Source organism: Thunnus maccoyii, chromosome 9 (assembly GCF_910596095.1).
Source record: "Thunnus maccoyii chromosome 9, fThuMac1.1, whole genome shotgun sequence".
NCBI classification, from domain to species: Eukaryota; Metazoa; Chordata; class Actinopteri; order Scombriformes; family Scombridae; genus Thunnus; species Thunnus maccoyii.
In genome coordinates this window covers 3,870,304-3,883,867 of record NC_056541.1, presented here as the reverse complement: position 1 = coordinate 3,883,867, position 13,564 = coordinate 3,870,304, and the positions used below count along the sequence as shown (strand labels likewise).

The following is a 13,564-nucleotide window of genomic DNA, read 5'->3' as shown; positions in this document are numbered from 1 at the left end:
TCAATTCAACTGCAGGATTAACATGAATGTAGCAACAACAGCAGCTGCACTTTCATTTCTGAGTTGGACTCAAATGAGAGAGAAGAAGAAGTCCAGTTTTACATAACAGACGACACAAACAAACACACCGTTCTTCTTATTCTTCTCCTGAATCTGATTTTCTTCTGTGAGCTTCGTTTGTACAATTGTTCCAATTTTGATTCAACAAACTCTCTAAACTCGCCGTAAATCTCTTATTTCAGCCTGATGAATGTCACCTGTTGATGAATAAGTGAACATTCATGACATTTGATTAAAATTAATATAATTAAGCCACTAAAATTGCCACATAAGGCGACTTATTCTACTCCGTTTGTGTGCAAGTTTCATTCACAAATAACAGCAGTAATATTAGTAATCAATTAAAAACATCCTTTAGCTGTTTTGTACAGATGTTACAGATGAAATATATTGTTTATCATTGATAAATCAGCTCAGAAAAGTTTGGCTTCCTGCTTGAAGTTTTTTTGATTTATGAATATAAAATTTAAAATAACAAATAAATGAAGTAGAACTAAAAATTCCTGTTTAATTCAGTGACTCCAAACAAAACAAAGGAATGTAAATTGATGGTCGAGTTCCCAACAAGTACAGTTTATATTAACGTCTGTCGTTTCTGTAAATATTGATTAGTTGGATAAAACTTTTGAATCATTTTTGACTTTGTTGGTCAGAAAAAAAAAAAAACTTTAGAGGCAAAAACTAATCCTTTTAAACTTTTTCCTCCCATTTCCCATCATGCCCTGTGCACTGCACACTGTTTACTTGTTTCTAATAATGAATAGTGGCGACCAGTTTACCCTGTTTAATGGAGTCTGTGTGAAACTGGAGATTATAGCGGGGCACAAAGGCAGCTTCAGAGAGACTGTGCAGCTGCTGTAGCCGAGAGAAGAGAAAACACCACCAATGTTCCAAAATAAATACATCTGTCTCCAGACGAAGATAAGAAGCTTCATTTCTCATATCTGCTCGCGGTGTCGGTGCGATAGCAGCAGAAGGTGGTCGTAGATCATCCGTAATCCCCGCTGTAATTGAATCAACTTACGTTTGTGTTACAATTCACCACAAAATGATGTAAATGTGTTGAAATGTGAGGAAAAAAATCAGACACATGAGGAACTCACGCATTTATTTTCTAATAAAATATACTCAATAAGAACAAATCTTTTATTTCCTGATATGCTTTAACTCGTGTTTCTGATTCTCCTGAACTTAAACCTGCATTGCTTGTTTTCAGCAGAAACACGTGTTAGTGAATGCAACACTGACATTTATCACTTCAATGAATATTTTCTGGTTTCTGTGACAATAAACTGAATATCTTTGGAGTTGTAGACAAAACAAGACGTCTGAAGTTGTCACATTGGGCTTTGGGAAACAGCGATTGATATTTTATAATATTTTATTGTTTAAACAACTAACTGATTCATCGAGAAAATAGTTGCAGCCTTAATTTGGTCATAAGAAGACGATAGAAACCAGAAAATATTGACTGTTGAGAATCTGGAACTAAAGCCATCAATCGATGATCAAAATCGACTAATCGTTGCAGCTCTGTTATTTTGTTCAATAAAGTTTATGCTATTAAAACTGATCACTTTTGAAACGGCTGTTTTTTAAACACTGCACACTCTCTGATACAAGTGTGACGTAACGAGGCCTCGTTTAGGGTGACGTGTCGAAACATTTTGCTGCAACACTTTTGTGTTGAAAGGTCGATACTGTGTCGAGTTGTAACATCACTGCTGACCAATCATTGATGGACAGAAGTATTGACTTTACAATCAGTGGTGGAAAGTAACTAAGTACATTTACTCAAATATTTACAATTTTAAGGTACTGTTTTTATGCTATTTATGATGCTTTTACTCCACTACGGTTCAGAGGGAAATATTGTACTTTTTACTTCATTTATTTGACAGCTTAGTTACTTTTCAGTCAAAAAATGTACATAAAATAACATAATGATACGCTTATAAATGACACTGCGTTGTTAAAGATTAAACCAGTGGTTCAAAAAAGCTTTTGGCTTATTGCGTCTTACAATTTGTGATGTTTCAGATGTGTGATTTGTTTGCAGTTAGTTCCACCAGAGAGACATTTCCCCTCAAATAAATATCTGTTTGAGGCCCGAAGAGGTAAAACTCTTCAATATTTCACAAAAATGCAAAGATGAAAGAACAGTTCTGAAAAATGAAACCAAATATATTTTAGTGGAACTATTCTTTTCTTCTTTCCTACCTGATGTATCATCTCAAGACCTCTCAGATTTATCTTATAAAGCAGCTTCAAACCAGCTCCACTTTAACTCATCAGTATTAATAATGTACTTACTGATAAATGTCATTAATATATCAGTCGCAGCTCGATTTAATTTAGTAGGATTTTAAATGCAAGACTCTTACTTGTGATTAAGATGTTTTCATAGCTCAGTAGAATCACTTTGCTGTTCCAGTTTTAATATGTGGAATATAGAAATATGCTCTTATTAATGACTTACAGCTGATTTATAAAGCAAATTATTTTTTACCTGCACCTTTTAAATGAAACAACAACAAAAAAACAAACCAAACAAGCAATAATTAAGGAATAAAAGCACATCTGCAGCTGGTGTAAGACGGCCTTGTTCACTGCAGCTCCCCTTTTGATTTATATATAATATATATACACAATATATTTTAGATTAAAATCCTCTCCTCTCCTCCTGGTCGGCCTTTACACAGTCGGACACTTCCTCCGTCAGATCCAGCACAATAATAGTTGGAATAATATTAGCTGTTTACACTCCAGGCTATTCTTCAGGTGGCCTATTTGACATTTACGAGCACTCTCAACCCTTCTCTTTCCCAACTCCGGCTCCAGACCTCGGCCATTGTTTTTATAAATGGTCCATTTGAACAAAATAAGGGCTCTTTGTTAAACAACCCCAGGCCTGAAATAGCTCTCGACGACTTGTTTCAGTGGCAGACATCCTCGTTTCCTCCCATTACTCATCCGCTGAGCCCTCACTGCTGCTATTGTTCACCGGAGTTTGAAGAGGACACGCTGCTGGTGGCAAATGTGTTAGCATGTGTAATTTTATTTTATTTTCAAAATGGTCTGGAATGAGGAATGACGAAGGTTGGGTTCCAGTAAATTAGATTAGTGTATATTCCCAATGAAGAAATATGTTTTAAGAACGTGGCCCTGTGTTACTCGAACGGTTTTTCCTTTACGTTTACATCAGACACAGAGTCTGTTTTCTCTGAGGATGGACATCAGTGGTTCACAAATTAGGCCCTCCAGCAATATTTGGCCCCCTGATTAAAGGGGGGCCAAAAAGTTTTTATGTTCATAAGGTCAGGTGACAGTCGAACAGAAAAAACTTTCAATCAACCATAATTGAAGCAGCTGTTGTTAATTGTTGTGTGTGGATAACAAATAAAGAACGTTTCTAGTCTCCAAGTGCAAAACACAACTAGTTAATACTATACTACTACTAATTACTAAGTTATTTACAATGTACAATGTAGTATAAAGGGGTTGTGATATGTAGCACAAAATGGAAATACTCAAGTAAAGTGCCTCACACAGAACTACTCTCCAGAGACTGAAAATGTGATCGCTGATTCGTCTTTGGAGCCATTTCTAAATAAGCTAACGTGACCAAACTCTTGATAATGAAGGAACATGTCACCCAGTGCAGCGTTGTGGCTCATTAAAGTGTTTTTAATCGTTTTTGGACAACGGAGGTCTACGGCACAGAGGAATAAGATACATCAGGCTTTGAATACACACACAATACTTGTCAGTAGATCAGTTCATTGTTGATTTGACTCCAAATATGAGATTTGTTGACAACAAGAAAAATATAGAAAATCACCAGAATTATTCTTTAACTATATTTTAGTACTGATAGTATTTCAGGAAAGTTTGATGATTATTGTGATATTTTTGGCCACAATAATCGTAGCATGAAAATTTTACACTGACACATCTTTACATGTGTTTGAGTCATTTTTAGCCAAATGAGTGTTAAAATAAGCCGTTACTCTTACATACTAATGAGAGAAAATGGTGTCTCTCATCTGATACAATCCTAAAAACAGTGTTGTAAATCGGTTTTATTCTAAAATTAATTGAAATAAATAAACAAAACATACAGTCCTGCATCTCCACTGTGCTGAGAACGTACCCCTGAAGAAAAATCCTCAAATAAATGGCTCATGTTTTGAACCAGAGAGTGTTTTTAACTCCATATACTGACAGTGATAACCTGCAGATTGTGGATGGACGCATGTGGAGTGTAAGAGGGGTGAAGGCCATCGCTGGATAGATTATCTGATGGTAGTGGAGTTGGATGGATGAACTGATGCGTATTGGCAGCTGGGTTAATGGATGGATGGATTTGCAAATGGACACAGTACAGTAGACAGATTGAACGGATGGATGGACAGATCAGTCAGTGCACCTACAGTACAATAAAAGTGTTTATGGTCTCCGCTGGCCTCAACTTGTTTATCACAAACGCACACGTGAGCCTCAGGAGTCAAACAGCAGTTACATTGTCCGCTCTGTTATGTGGTTTCTCTGCACCAGTGGAGGTTTAAAGCACGAGTTCTGTGCTCATATTCACTGTGAGCATTAAAGTCGCAGGTTCTGGCTGCACAGAAACGACAATTAATATATGATATGATAAATCCATGTTAAAGAAAACATGATGCCAATATGTTAAAAGACATTCAACATAAAACTTCACTGCATATGAATTAAATTAATTTAAAAAATAATTAATGCCCACATCAGAACTCTTATGTACAACAAGGACAATTTGATGGCTAAAGTAAAACTGTAACTGAAAATGTCCATAGAAATCTATTTATGACTTTATTCCAAAATCCAAATAATCCAAAATACATTTAATTTACTTTGCTTTAAAGATTAGATGAGACCGATGAGTTAAATATGAAGCTACAGTCAGGAAATGGTTAGCTTAGCTTAGCCTAGCATACAGACTGGATGTTAGGGGAAACGGCAAACCTGGCTCTGCTGTTTTCACACCTTGTTTTTGTACAAATCAAACAAACAAGAAATAATATGTTAATTTGTGAGCTTTAGAGTTACTTGTAGGCTGATATTGTTATCTTCGGAGATCCATGCTAGCAGTTTACTGTCTTTATGCTAAGCTAAGCTAACTTGTTGCCGTTGGTAGCCTCATATTTACCGAATAAGCAAGCATGAAATTTTTAAGTTTTTAAGCTGTCGGTTGCTCAATCCACCACATTGGTCCAGACTGAAATATAACTACCTCATGGGTTGCTATATAATTTGACACCGACATTCATGGTCCTTAAAGGATAAATCCTACTGACTTTCATGATCCTCTGACTTTTCCTCTAGCGCCACCTGAACGTCAAACTTTTCACTTATTCTGTGAACTATCTTAACATCTACCAGATGGATTGGCACAAAGTTTAGTACGGACATTCATGTTCCACAGAGGATGAATCATACTGACTTAAGTGATCCTGCATGGCTGTAGACGCTTCGTCTTGTTAAGTTGCGTGACCTGATTAAACATTGTCGCAGAGTGCAGGATTTAATAATCAAATACTCAATACTACTTACAGAACTGTACTGTGAGGAAAGAACAAGCTTTTCCCTTTTATAAGCAATTTATTTTTTGACACTTGTGTGGCAGTAGCTATATTTTTCTCTGTATGTGGGCTATAGCAGTTTTTGTGCCTAAAGACAAATTCCCCGTAGGTTAGGCTACATGAAAGCCTTATAACATTATATTATTCTGAAAAAAAACTCACATAACATATAGGCTAACTAACTTTACACAATAAGGCTGTTAAATAACTGTTCATCTTGCCAAAATGGTCGATAACTGTATAGTAGCTAAACACTGTCAACTATGCAGGAACCCACCTGTTAACAGACTGCATCCTTCTTCACGTCTGACAGGATTTACCGTTTCAAATATAGACGTGATTTTCGTAAGTTTGGCAGGAAATTCCGCAGATTTTTCATTGTTGTGTCGTTTCATTCTCTAAGTGTCTCTGACAGCGGTGCCCATGCTGTCACTGAGCTGTATTGATTTGAATTTCCCGCCTAATGTATTAATTGGACCAGAAATCCCTGATGTATCAAACAAAGAAAACTATGGACCAGTAAAGTTTTTATTTTATTTTAAATATTTGTTTTATTTTTATGTTCAAAATACAGACTGACCTCCATCCATGACCTCAAACCTGCATTCACTGTTCTTTTGGCCGCTTGTTTTTTCAGAAGAAACAAGATGTGAACACAACATTCATATTTCTACTAATTTTCATGTTATCGGTTCATTTTTTCCTTCCTTTGTTTTTTTCATCACTTAGAGTTACTCCACACTAGGTTTTGTTGAGGACAAAAACAGCTTCATTGGCGCTGATAGATAAAAAAACAACTGAATTTGATATCTATCCTTCTGCATCATGCAGGAAACAGAGGCAGTAAAGCAAAGACTTGAAGGTTAACAGTCATTTATTATAATACAGGCCTGGAAAAAATCACATCAGCGTCAGAGATACATCACAAAGTTTCAGAAAAACACAGGATGTGGAAGGAACTCAGCAATAACATTCACATACTGTCTTTCTTTCTTTTATTTGATCAGATACATGGTTAAAAGAAACTTAGGTACATATAAGGCATGTGGCAGAACAGACAGACAGCAAGGACACAAAGTGTGTGTGTGTGTTTGTGTGTTTGTGTGTATGGGGGGGGGGGGGGGTTGCATACGTGTGTTGGTGTTCCAGGAAGAAGGTGCAGCTGTGTGGAGGCCTCCCCTCCACAGTTAAGATAAAGAAGGGAGGACAGTTTGCAGTGTGGCATCTCAAGGTTCAAAATGTTTTCCACAATTCTTCCCTTGCCAATTCTCCATCAATCCCCCCGTGATCACATTGTGATCACAAAACAATAGCCTTAGCTGGAGGAGTAAATATTGAACTATATATCAAGACATTGGTTAATTGATTATAAGCAAATCAAGTCAGTCAGTCCCCACCACATTGTAAATCATCCTTAATCTTAGCTGAGGGTTAGACAAGCAAGTAAGGCAAAGCAAAAGTCTTGCACACAGTAGAGGGCCACCATCATGGAGAGGTGACCAGCACTTAGGACGCATGGTAGTATGGATTCCATCACATAGGATGAGAGTAGACAGTTGGTAGCCGTCCTGTGCCCTTAGTTGGACCGGCATCAGTCGGTGATTTGGCAGAGGTGACACCAGTTAAAAGGTGGATCTGTGCCTTTAGTCTGCTGGTATGAATCCATTCTGCTCTGCCTTCGATCCTTGACAGTTGCTTGTGTGGTCAGCTCCCCGGTTTAGGGGGTCTCTCATGGACCTGGAAGTAAAGAGATCATTTAGTCAAGTGCTTTATATAGTCCATGGATGTCTAGTCCGTCCAGACAAGAGCTGTGTTGGTACCTGTTAGTGGTGGACTGGAGCCAGTGCTGTGTCTCAGATCACATACTTCTGTACTTACACTTAACATTTTGAGTGCATAAGTGCGTTCACACTGAGAAGTATGGAAAAATGCACTGTGAGTACCCGGATGGTGCACTCAACATGATCAAAAAGTTGAGTGTGGAACTATGGACACATCTCACCCTCGATGGTCGCCAAAGCAAATGTCCTCAACAATTTTAGCTGTGAAATGAGCCCCTTTGTCACTGTTCATCATCTGTGGTTTTACCATAACTAGGGACGACATCTCTCATCATCACAACTGTCTTAGCATCCTCCTTCCTTGTAGGAAATACTTCTACCAACTTAGAAGACTGATCAACTTTCATTAACATGTATTTGTATCCTTGTGAGTGAAGTCACTCTACAAACTGATGAACCGCCCCTCCACTGGTGTGTTCATGTGTTGTTGGTTCGTGTCTACTGTTTTGTGCACAGATCATACATCTCTATACAACATTTCTGAGACAAACCATTCACATCTAATTACATCCATCAGGCATCTATGGATTGAGAAATTCATCACACACTATGACACACATCAAAACTGATAACGCTCAGACACAGATTGACGCCAAGATTTTATCTGACTCCTGTTGCACAGTGTGAAATGTGATGAAACTGTGTCTGTTTGTCGTTTGGTGCTTAGCAGGTAGCGTACAGTGGCTTTTCAGAGATTTTTCTCAGGAAACAGCTGCCTGCTGCGACCAAAAACGTCGCTATGAGAGCGCTGAGAGTGAACCAAAGCAGTAAAGTTGCAGCTGGACAGATAAACAATGAGCTGAAACTCTCTACAAAGCTCCGTAAAGCCGAGAGGAGCTGATAATTCTCTGTAGGTTCATCACTACGAGCCACGATCAACACATTACGCAGTCAGCCCAGACATTGTTATTATAAAAAATGTTGATTATGGCTGCTTTAAATATGCTTCTGGCTGTGAGTCTGGGTCAGCCCTGTAAAAAAAAAAAAAAAAAACATTTGTAGAACTAAAAGTCACCAGAACAAACTCCAAGAGGTTGCTCTGTTTGCCATTTTCTGTGATGGCTCAGTTATTCGTTTGTCCCAGTTTGACGTGGCTTCACAATCCCCCCCGGTCTTATAACTGATGGAATGTGACATTGCTGATAAAATTAATGGCTACATACCAGCCATTTTTGTCCCATTTGTCCTCCAAGGAGAAAAAAATGCTAATCTCTCCCTCCTCTCTGAGTCCGCTATACAGTGTTGGACTCGTGTTCCAATGTCAACAAAGTGGAGACAGACGCACATCGCCTCCGTTAACACAAACATCATTATATCAGCAACCTCGTATGAGCGTTAGCGGTTCGGGGGAAAATATTAGGGGAGACTCATTTTTAGAAATTAAAATGTATTTTCATTCAATTTATTCTGTACCTGAAAGTTGATTTTGGGTAGAAACAGGAGGGTGTCCTGAGGTCGGAGACGTCCCAGTGGATTCCCAGTAATGATTATATCTGTTATGATTTGGTAAAATATAGAGACGTTACAATCCACCAAATCCATAAATAATGTGGAATGGAAATAGCATGCATCAGTTGGACTAAATGGATTTAACAGAAAGTGTAGAGAAACGTCTTGCATAGAACTTGATGAAGAATATGTTTTAAAGGTGCAGCCAGTGTGGAGTCTGTGTATCATTTTTTCTGTTGTTTTGCTTACTCAGAGATTTAATGGAGCGAGAAAAAACAGGACAGAAGGCAGTTCCCTTCAGTGATGCTACTCCTGTCCTCCGACTGAACTCATCCCCGAAGACACGACGTTACTCACAAAAAACTGTTTTCAAGCATAACATTTGCTGTTTTTTAATCTTAAAGATGTTTTGATTATAGTTAGAAACAGGTTCGGTGTGTCGAGAAGCTTTTCAGAATCGTGGATTTCAGGATTTTATGGTTTAGTTTTATGTTGAATGTCTTGTGCTTTTTATGTTCTTTGAAGTCCTGAAAGATTTTTGTAATCTGGTGCAAATAAAGTATTAATTTGTGCACACAAAATATTAAAAAAATATCTTTTGGATTCGGCTCTGTAGAATCGTCATCAACATCTATCTAAAAACATTTACAGGTCAAATAAATTCAATATTTCATCTTTAAAAGTTCTCTGTGCATCTAAGAATCATAAACATCACAGTTGTGAAACTTAAATGTATCACAAACTATTACAACAAAGAAACAACAGCTTCTCATATCAGTGTCTTTAAATGATGAATGCAGTGAAAATCAGGCTTCATCTCTGGGTTTTTCTTTATTTTGAAGACACTTTGGGAGAAATTAAGTAGATAACCGTCACGACAGTTCTTTATACTGTATGTATATATATATATATATATATAGATGTTTGGTAAATTATCCAATCACAGGACCACAGAATTTAGGTCCATAATGCATCACAGGTTTTATTTTATAGATTTAAAAAAAGAAGAAACATCTATATTATATAGATTTTTATATATAGATTTTATATAGAGATTTGTTTTAAAAGGAGTAGAAGAAGAAGACGAACTAAATGACGTTTTGAGAGTGAGCTGCTTCATAAATAGATTTTATGACCTGATAAACTTTGCTGTAAAGAATTCCAAGGACACTTAAAGGAAAATGTTAATGATGTTATTGATTTAATTAGAACTGTTTTTTGTATCTCGTCATTATTCTTTATTCTATATAATAATAATAACAATAATAATAATAATTTTATGATTTTGTCAACTTTAGTTACAGAACAGTAATGTTACAAGACAAACAGCAGTACAGGGAGAATTAAACTAATCACAAAAACATAAGCAGAAATAAAATTTTACGATGTAAAAGATACATGATACAGAAAAATAAATACATATAACTTAAACAGGTGCATAAGCAATATTGCAAACCAACTTAAATCATCTGACAATGTTGTCCACAATATTTCTCAGGAGAGATGAGACGTCTTTAAAGTCTTTTTTGTTTTCAGACATCCTGCAGACAGAATCAGAGAATATCTGAAGTTCGGCATAAAACAAGTTTTTGTTTGGAAGAAACTGAAGAAATCTGTCTTTGTGAATATGATGTTTGCCCAAAAGACACAGCAGTTTTATTGAATAATGAATAATGAATAAATGAGAAAAGGACTCAACCTGCTTTTTTAGAAGACACATAAAAGAGAAACATAGTGAATGAATTCATTGCAGAGATAGAATCCGTGTAAAGTTTAAATATGAATTTCTTTAACTTTACTGGGGACAAAAATCTGTTTAATTCAGTTCAAACATTCCTGCTAATGTTAAACATCACTTTCCAACAATGACAGGAATGATTGGAATGATCATGTTTGTTATTTTATTCTTCATGCCTGCCCAATTGGACCCTCATCAGATTCATGAAAACTTCCTCTATGTGACCGAGTGTCTGAGTTTTCATGAATCTGACACGGTGGGCAAGCTGTCAGTCTGTCAGTCAGCTGATTGACAGCCTGCTCACCCTGATTCATGAAAACTTCCTCTCTTACTGTACGTGACTGACTGACATCATGCACAAGCTGTCAGAAGGTGGTTTCATGTAGCTAGCAGATAGATGAAAGTTGGAAACTATGGCTGAACAGCTATCTATGAACTGCTTTTAAAAAAAAAACACGTTTAGAGGATGAAGCATGTTTGGACCAGGTCATTCCTAAAGAGAAGTTGCAGCAGGATGGTTGTGTTTGTCGGCTCTAAAGGAGACATTGGGTCACTAAATACAGTGTAACAACAGATCCATGTTGACTGGACGCCTGAACAACAAGAGAACTGACACTTCGGATCACAATGACATAAACAACCGTTTCAATTAAAGGTCCAGAAGACTCCGCCTTGTATAGGAATATTAGCTGCAGATAAACCAGTGGTTTTATTGTTATGATGGCTGTGTCTGTAGGAAGTTCTGAACTGTAACATATTTGTTGTTCAATTTGTGTTTGTAGCTGCTCTCATGACGAGGGTTATGCAGTGTTGGATTTGTTATTATTGTGTTACTTCCTCTTTTATGTATAGATTCATTTGACTGGCTCATTTACGTTACACTACCAAAAAAAATGTTGCAGCTCTAAAATTAAGGGTCTACACTCACTGAGCACTTTATAAGGAACACCTGTGCTAATCTGATGCAACCCAACACAAAAACTCTGCCATAAACTCTACTTTTATGAAACTTAGACATTTTCAGTTTTTGTTGACATTGTCAGAAAAGTGATAATTCTACTTTATGTTTATTATTGAGGTTGTAGTGGGTGGTGATGGTGTACTGAGTGTTCCTAATATTTTGCCCCCTTCATGTATGTTAATGTGGTGGACACACCAACACCCCCACCACCCACTATGACCTCAATAATAAACATTAGGGCTTCCACTAACTGATTATTTTCATTATCGATTAATCTGTTGATTATTTTCTCAATTAATTGATTAGTTGTTTGGTCCATAAAATGTCAGAAAATGTTGATCACTGTTTCCTAAAGCCCAAGGTGACGTCTTCAAATGCCTTGTTTTTTCCTGACAAACAGTCCACAACCCAAAGATATTCAGGTTTCTGTTGTAGAGGACTTACCTTGTGAGGCAGCTGGATTCACGAGGTCCGAACCACCGGTGGTTCAGACTAATCAGCGTTGCGAATCCAATGCAACGAATCCAGTAAGACGGTGATAGACGGTGACAGATGGTTCATCCAATCACCTGCCAGGTTTTTTTTTGAAAGCGCCTGCCCTTTTCCAAACAGTTTCCAAGAATGACTTCTCAAACGGTTTTGTGTAACAAACCATCTGGTGCGTCAGGTTAATAGAGGACTAAAGAAACCAGAAAATAGTCACATTTGAGAAGCTGGAATCAGAGAATTTGGACTTTTTTGCTTAAAAAATGACTCAAAACAATTATAATACTTGGTTGTTAATTTAATGGTTGGCAACTAATCAATTAATTGACTAATTGTTGCAGCTCTTATAAACATAAAGTAGAATTATCACCTTTTTGACAATGTCAACAAAAACTGAAAATGTATAAGCTTCATAAAAGTAGAATTTATGGCAGAGCTGTTGTATTGGATTGCATTAGATTATTCCTAATAAAGTGCTCTGTGTGTGGATGTTTGAAAATACCAAGAAATAGCAACTAGAAGAATAAAGATAAGAAGAGTAAATTGCTCTTTTCAGTCATTTTGCCATCAAACTGAGCAGATTTGTGCACCAGAGACTCAATGAATTGATTTTTATGTGTTAATTAAAGGTTGTGAAAACTGTGAAATTGTTCTCTGGTTAATCCTGTTGGAAACTCAAAAGCTTTGAAATAAAACAGGCAGCATTTGACTAATAATTTTGCTCAGTTGTCAGAGGCATAACAGTGTATTTGTGCATGTGTGCAGAGATTTAGATACACATGCTGTATGTACATTCATGCATACAGTATACACTCATATGAACACATGCCGACACACGTGATTACTGCACGCTCGCCAAAAAAGTCACAATTATATGCACACAGGCCTGCCATCATTCTCACACACACACACACACACACACACACACACACCTCCCCCTGCTCGCTGCATACTTCAGCTGTGCTAATTGAGAAAATCACTCATGTGGGGGGAAATGGCTGAGGTGTTTCTGATCCGCTATCTGTCAGCGCGCTAAGCCGTGAAGCGCTGTTGAACAGTAAAATCCAACAGTGCCTTTTTTTTTTACCCCCCCTCCCACTTCCGGCTTGTTCCCATTAGCAGCGTGCAGCATTGTCCTTAATCACAACTCTGAGATGAATTCAAGAGGTGGTGAATTGAATTAAAAGCCACTTCTAAAATTAGCGTCCCCGTCTGCCAGCTGTGTGTGTTTATTGCGAGTCCGTCATCTGATTCAACGTGGGAATCTTTCCAGGGAGCCATTAGCTGAAATGCCTGTTTGGAAAAGTGTGTTTAACCTACAGGGAGCCATCTAATCTACAGCCCTCCAATTAAACAATGGAATGTAATTATGATTATTAAGTTATTATGATGGTTGGGTGAGCAGCTTGCAGCA

The 13,564-nt window shown here is 37.3% G+C and overlaps 1 long non-coding RNA gene across 1 annotated transcript; it reads right to left on the bottom strand.

Annotated features, from left to right (window-relative positions):
• Positions 1-6,531: 6,531 nt before the first annotated feature.
• Positions 6,532-9,529, bottom strand: LOC121904315. Its single transcript, XR_006098205.1, has 2 exons — positions 8,930-9,529; positions 6,532-7,412 (listed from the first exon to the last, which is right to left on the bottom strand). It is a non-coding gene; the product is annotated as an uncharacterized LOC121904315 (long non-coding RNA).
• Positions 9,530-13,564: the final 4,035 nt, after the last annotated feature.